This window comes from Balaenoptera musculus, chromosome 1 (genome assembly GCF_009873245.2).
Source record: "Balaenoptera musculus isolate JJ_BM4_2016_0621 chromosome 1, mBalMus1.pri.v3, whole genome shotgun sequence".
Classification (NCBI taxonomy): domain Eukaryota; kingdom Metazoa; phylum Chordata; class Mammalia; order Artiodactyla; family Balaenopteridae; genus Balaenoptera; species Balaenoptera musculus.
In genome coordinates, this window is record NC_045785.1 from 81,073,509 (window position 1) to 81,080,712 (window position 7,204).

Genomic DNA, 7,204 nt, shown 5'->3' on the forward strand with positions numbered 1-7,204 from the left:
ATTGTATTGTTCATCTCTGTTTGTTTGTTCTTTAATTCTTCTAGGTCTTTGTTAAACATTTCTTGCATCTTCTCGATCTTTGCCTCCATTCTTTTTCCGAGGTTCTGGATCATCTTCACTGTCATTATTCTGATTTCTTTCTCTGGAAGGTTGCCTATCTCCACTTCATTTAATTGTTTTTCTGGGGTTTTATCTTGTTCCTTCATCTGGTACATAGCCCTCTGCCTTTTCATCTTGTCTATCTTTCTGTGAATGTGGTTTTTGTTCCACAGGCTTCAGTGTTGTAGTTTTTCTTGCTTCTGCTGTCTGCCCTCTGGTGGATGAGGCTATTTACGAGGCTTGGTGCACTGGCTTCTTTTACCATTTTCTTCTTTGTCTTTGGTTTTCAGTAGTTTTACTTTGTTAATCCATTACTTTGTTTAATCTGTTTGGAATTTACTATGAATCTTGAACCTGTGACTTAATGTCTTTAGTCATTTTTAGAAAAATTTTGGCCACTTTATTTTCGTATATTGGTCGTCCCTTATTCTCTTCTCTTTTTCTCAGATTTCAGTTATTTCTATGTTAGATCATTTCATATTTCGTGCTAGTAATGTCACGTATGTGTATTTTTTCTGTATTCTCCATCTTTTTGTTTAACCTACTTTGTTCTGTGTATTTTCTTCTGACCTATCTTCTTCATTTGTGTTTAATCTGCTATTTAACCCATCCACTGAGTTGTTTCCAGATTTTGTACTTTTCATTTATAGAGTATCCATTTGATTCACTTCTATGGTTTCAAATTCTCTGCCAAAATTGTCATATAATATCTTGAATATATCAGTCACAGTTATTTTATAGTCTGGGTAGGATAATGCCAGTATTTTAATCTCTTGTCAGTCTCTTCTTTATAGTCAGCTTTTTCTCTAGGCTTTCAGTTTGTTCTTATCTTTTTTATTCTTGGGTGTTTTATATTATGTGTTTCATGTTATGATTGCAAAATTATAGTGTTAATTTGTAATTGGAGGCTCTGGATGATGTTATCTTCTTCTGTAGGGGATTTATTTTTTGCTCTGGCAGGAAGTTTTGCTTGATAGTGTGATGAAGTGAGACTCTTCAAAGTCCTAAGTGAAAGCAAATCACCTCCCCACTTCCCACCTCACCACTTGAGACTGCTGAAAGGTCTACTCAGCTTCTCAGGCTCTCAGCCACAAATTTCAAACATAAAATGCCATCAGGGAAAAATGGCACCACATGTTGTGTTTCTCTTTATGATTTAGTTCTCTCTAGGATCTTGGTTAGCAAAGTCTTGAGATCTAGGTTCGGCCATTTCATGAATACATTTGGTCTTATGGTTCTCAGTAGAGGCAGCCTCCTAGACACTTGCTTTCAAAGTTCAGTATTTTAAATATCTATTGAGTGTCTACTATTTGCCAGTCATTGTGCTGAACCCTGAAGGTCAAATATGAAGACATAGTCCCTACCCTCAAGGAATTTACAGTTGGAGAGCAAGACAGGTGGATTAACAGGTGATCTCAATACAATGTGGTAAGTCACAAAACTATAAAATGAGAAGCTTGACCTATAGAGAGTTGTTATAAAAATGAGTAACATATGTGACGTGCCTAGGACAATACTTGGCGGTAGGAGGTGCCTTATCCCACTGAGAGATGTTAGAATAAGTTATATGAGGTGTTGCCTACAGTTGAAATCATTTCCTTGGTTACTAGAAGCTTACTGTTAATATTAACAGTGTATCTTATCACTAATGTTGTAGGGGCATAATTCATTGACCAACTACTTAATAAACAGTGCTGTACTAAGTGTTAAGGAATTATAATAAGATTTAGAGGGCAGTTTTCTAATGATACTGGTTAAAGAAAAATACTTGTGGAATAACATTTGTCTGGGAAGGTTTTGTAGTTTGAGATATGAAATTTGGAGTTGTAGAGATAAAAAGGGTGTTTTGAGAGAATTTTGGTAGAGTTTAGAATAGGGATGGCATATATAAGTGATAGCAAGGGAAATAAAGAAGGAATTAATCAGGATAACACAGGCTTCTAGTTTAAAATGGCAGATTGACTCCATTTATTTATCTTCTCTGCTTCTCCAAACACTTCTGAAATGATAGTAAATAATTTTTTTTTAAAAAAATTAACCTACATAGACAAAGATATTGTGAGGAGTAAAATAGCAAATGGGAGATTTGGATGAGTATTGGGAAGCTGGAAACCAGAGAGGAGTGGTAATTGATTTGGTTATAAAAGAAAGTTATCTAAGTGCCTACAGAAGGAGAAATTAATGAGAAGAGAAGAGGTTTGCCTTATGAACCCCTTGAGAGGCTTAGTACTGTACTTGAAGTATCAGGTATTGGTGCACATTGGGAGCAGGGCTTGGAAGGAGGGAAGATTAGTTGAAAGTTTATATACAAATCCATTAGAATCGCCTCAGGTTCTCTCCTCTATCCTGAATATCTAGGCAAACTACCCTACAGTTCTCCTGTGGAGGAAGCCAGAGGTTTATTTTCTGGAGAAGCTGAACTGGGAAAATAGATTTGGGAATACCAGGCACATCAGAGGCTTGGGGTGAGGTATGTGGCTGAAAACATAGGAATTAAGTGAAATATGTGCATTAAACTATTAAATTCTCAGAATCCTTGCTTTCCACCTCTCCCAGAAAGTTTATAATCCCTTAGGTAGGAGATTGGAAGATTATTCTCCAGAGAAACTAAACAACACTATTAAATAGAACTCTACACATTAACTTGGGGAGATTATCTCTGGGAAAATGCTGATTTGCTGCCTAATCATTCTACTGTATGCATTAAACTCCAATTGATAAGGCATGGCCAAAAAATAAAAATCTAGTTTGCTTTTTAATGGCTCAATTTAAAATTTTTTTTAAATTTATTTTTTATACAATTTTTAAAGGTTACTTTCCGTTTATAGGTATTACAAAATATTGGCTATATAATCTATAAAACTTTTGAATCACTATGTTGTATATCTGAAACTAATATAATATTGTAAATCAAATATTGTAAATCAACTAATATAATATTGTACCTCAATTTAAAAAAAGAAAGTATTTTGGATTAGTTGTAAATGTATATTGCAAACTCTAGGGCAATCAGTAAAAAAAAAAGTTTTAAAAAATTTCTTAAGAGTTGATTAGGGAAATCACATGGAAGATGACCCCAAAAAATTGAAAACAGGAAAAGACATTAAAGATCAAGCTATGAGTCTAATACCCAACTAACAGCAGTTCCAAAAAAGAGAAAACAGAAGAGTGGGAATATCAAATAAATATTCTGAAACAGTTTTCTAGAAATGAAAAACAAGTGTATTCAGATTGAAAGGGCACACTGAGTACTCAGCACAGTGTAGGTAAAAAAATCTACCCAAAGGCACATTTCTATGAAATTTCAGAACAACAGACATTAAGAAAGACACCAAACATTAAGGTATAACTGTCAATTAAATATAGATAAAGGATATAGATAGGATAAAGACTTTTCGGACTGCAAGGGCTCAAAGTATATCTCTATCTTTATATCTACAGATAAATGTATCTGCCATGCATCCATTTTTTTTCAGAGAACAAGTGAAGAATGCTTCAGCAAACAAAAGAATAAATCAAGGAGAGGGAAACATGGCTCTAACATAGGAGAGAGGTGAAAGGAATTCCCAGGACCACAGCTAATGAATCAGGCCCAGAGAAATATCCAGTTTATATCGAAGAGGGAAGACTAGAGCCTGCAGGAGTGAGAAGAGATCCCTAGGGGAGAAAAATGTAACTGAAGGATTATTTGTGTTGGAACATTTGAAAAAAGTACTGAAAGTCTTATGAAAGTGGTTTATTGTTTTGGTTTGGTGTAAGGAGTTGACAAAAGTATATAATGATGGTAATAATACAATATATTTATATTTTAATATGTGTTATGTCATGTGATTTTCTTAACCAGTCTCTGAGATAATGGAAAGCCCAGTATTATTCTTCTCATTGTTTGTCATTGTATTTGCGTGAAAATAGGCTCAAAGACATTGAGTGATCACAGTGGTAGATAACGAGACTAGATTCCTGGTCTTTCCACTACACCATGGATCTTCTACCAAAAGGTCTGAATGTGTGCCTTATGTTATTCTCCTAAACTAGCTTAATCCATCTCTGTACCACAGATCTCTAACACCTAAGAAAGGCACATGGCAAAAACCTCCCTCTTCTTAGCAATCAACCAGGAACCCCCTTACTTGTTCCCAGTTTGCTGTGACCTTTATTTTGCTTCTGACCTCTGGACTTATTGTTTGAACTTGGTAAAAGTGCCAGGCACTGTGCTAGGCATTGGGAATGCAAAGATGAATAAAACATGGTCCCTCTCCTTGAGGAGCCTCCAATGAGAAGTCTTTTCATTGAGAATACAGCTATGTAAACAAATATTATAACTATATTAATGATTGATATAATAAAGATATGTTTGGACTACTATATTTCCTAATTGCCTGTAGAGAACAGGAAAAGCACAAACTGCTCATTATTAAAATTAAGTAGGAATTGACAAGGAGAGGTGGGGAGTTTTAGTTAAAATATGTAAAGGGACGAGGTGTGAAAAAACATCTTGTTTTGGACTACAAGGTCTTCAGAATAGCTAGAGTATATGTAATATGTTGGGGAATGGCAGGATGTGAGGCTGAAAAGGAAAGAATTTGTATACCTTGAGTTTAAACTTTGTTCTATAGGCCATGGTGAGTTATTGAAGGATTTTAATTGGGGAGGAATATGATATTTGTGGTTTTGAAAGGTAATTCCATGTTATTTCAAAGTCAGTTATAATTGGAAAAATTTGGGAGCAGATCAAATGCCCAATTTAAATTACCAATGATAATTAAAGGGTAGCAAAATATGCCACCTCAGAATATGCCTATTTGGCATAAGGATTATTTTGAGCTGATTATTTTTAAGAAACAGGCACAGAAGAAGTTCTGAAAACAGAGTAGAAGTTACTCTTTTGTGAGGGACATTTACATTTATGAAGGAAACCTCCATTTGTAAGTGTCTCCTTCTCTGTGTCTAGAAGAGAAGGATGACTCTAAACCACAAGAAACTCCTATCAGTGGAAATGGCACCAACTTAAATCTGCATAACAAACCTTACCCTTGCTTACTGTGCTTTTCCTGATACCCTTCCATAACTGGCCTCCCTCACAACATCTTTCTTTTGTCCTTAACTGAAGATGGTATTTAAGGTGGTGGCTTGAGCCATCTCAGGGATTTACTCAATTTTTCTGGGTATCTCTCAGGTATACATGAGGTATTCATGTTAATAAAATTCTGTTTGTTTTTCTCTTATCTGTCTTTTATTATAGGGGGTCTAAGCCAAGAACTCAGAAGGGTGGAGGAAAAATTATTTTTCCTTCCCTACATAATGGGCAAATAAAGTGTGGCCTATCCATACAACAGAAAGTTACTCAGCCTTTACATATTTTTTAAAAATATGTAAGGAATGTGCTATGACACAATGTTAAATGAAAACACTTGAGAATAAGTCCTAAATATATGGAGAGATATATTCATAGATGGAAAGTCTCAAGTTCATAAAATGTTTCGTTTTGGGACTTGACTGGCAGTCTAGTGGTTAAGACTCCACACTTCCACTGCAGGGGGCATGGGTTCGATCCCTGGTCAGGGAACTAAGATCCTGCATGCCATGAGGCATGGCCCAAAAAAAGAAAGAGTTTAGTTTTTTCCAAATTGTTTTATAGAGAAATGCACTTCTAATTTTAAAAAGTCCCCCAATAGGTTTTTTTGTTTTTGTTTTTATTCTTTGGCATTTTATTTATTTTTTAAAAATATTTATTTATTTGGCTGCGTTGGGTCTTAGTTGTGGCACACGGGCTCAGTAGTTGTGGCGCTAAGGCTTAGTTGCCTGGCGGCATGTGGGATCTTAGTTCCCCAACCAGGGATTGAACCCACATCCCCTGCACTGGAAGGCGGACTGCACCACCAGGGATGTCCCTATTTTTTGGCATGTTAAATTTAGGTTGTTTAACGTTAAGTCCCTTTTAGGTTGTTTAATGTTAATGTGTTTCAAACAATACAGATTCTGCATCTGTGGCTCCAGTCAGATAACCAGTAGTACAAATTAGCTTCAAGATACACACACTGACAGATGGGGATTAATGACATCTGCCTCTTCTAATGTGTGAAAAATCCAGAATATATTAATTTAATTTTACCAAGAATTAAAGGAGGCTTTAAAAAATAAAATTAAAATGAAATAATTTTCCTTTATAAAAAAAAAAGGATACACACACTGAACAAAAGAGGTTGAGGGAGCTAAGCAGGGGAGGTGGGAGCCAAGGGGAGAAGGAAGGAGAAGAAACAAACAATTGAACACACATGCAGTCTTTTCCATACCACCTTCAATTCTAACCTGCTTCAGAGGGAAAGTAAAAGTAGGCAGGAGTGAGCAACCACGGATTGTTGAACTGTTACCAGTACCATGCTTTTCAGCAACATTTCAGCAGAGTGTGAAACACTTTTTACAGCAAAACCATTACAACAAACTCCCCAAACAACCTTTAACCAACAGGGTTTTTTAAAGCAACTGATGACTCAAAGTTTACAGGGAAGAAAAACGACCAAAGAATAGCTACAGCACAATGGAAAAAGAATAAGATGGAGGGACTTCCCATAAAGATATCAAGACTTCTTATAAAACTATGATCATTAAAAACAGTGTGACTTTGATTTAGGAATAATCAAACTGAGCAGTTGAATAGAGAACCCAGAAATAGACCTATATTTATATGGAAACAATGTATGACTAAGGTGGTATTATAAATGACCAGGGGGAGGAAGGACGACTGAATAAATAGTATTCGGACAACCAGAAAGACATATTTTTAAAAAATGAAATTGGATCCCTACTTCAGACTCTATACAAAAATCCATATGGACTAAAGACTTAAATTTGAAAGGCCAGACTAAAAATTTAGAAGACAATGAAGGAGAATATTTATGACTTTGGAATAGGGAAGGAAAAGAAACAAAAAAGCACTAACCATAAATAAAAAGATTGATAAATTTGACAATAATGAAAATTTTAACTTGTGTATATCAAATACTACCATAAAGAAGGGGAAAAGACAAGTACAAACTGGGAGAAAACACACATAGCTGATAAAGACTGATATCCAGAATATATAAAGAAATCCTACAAATGAATG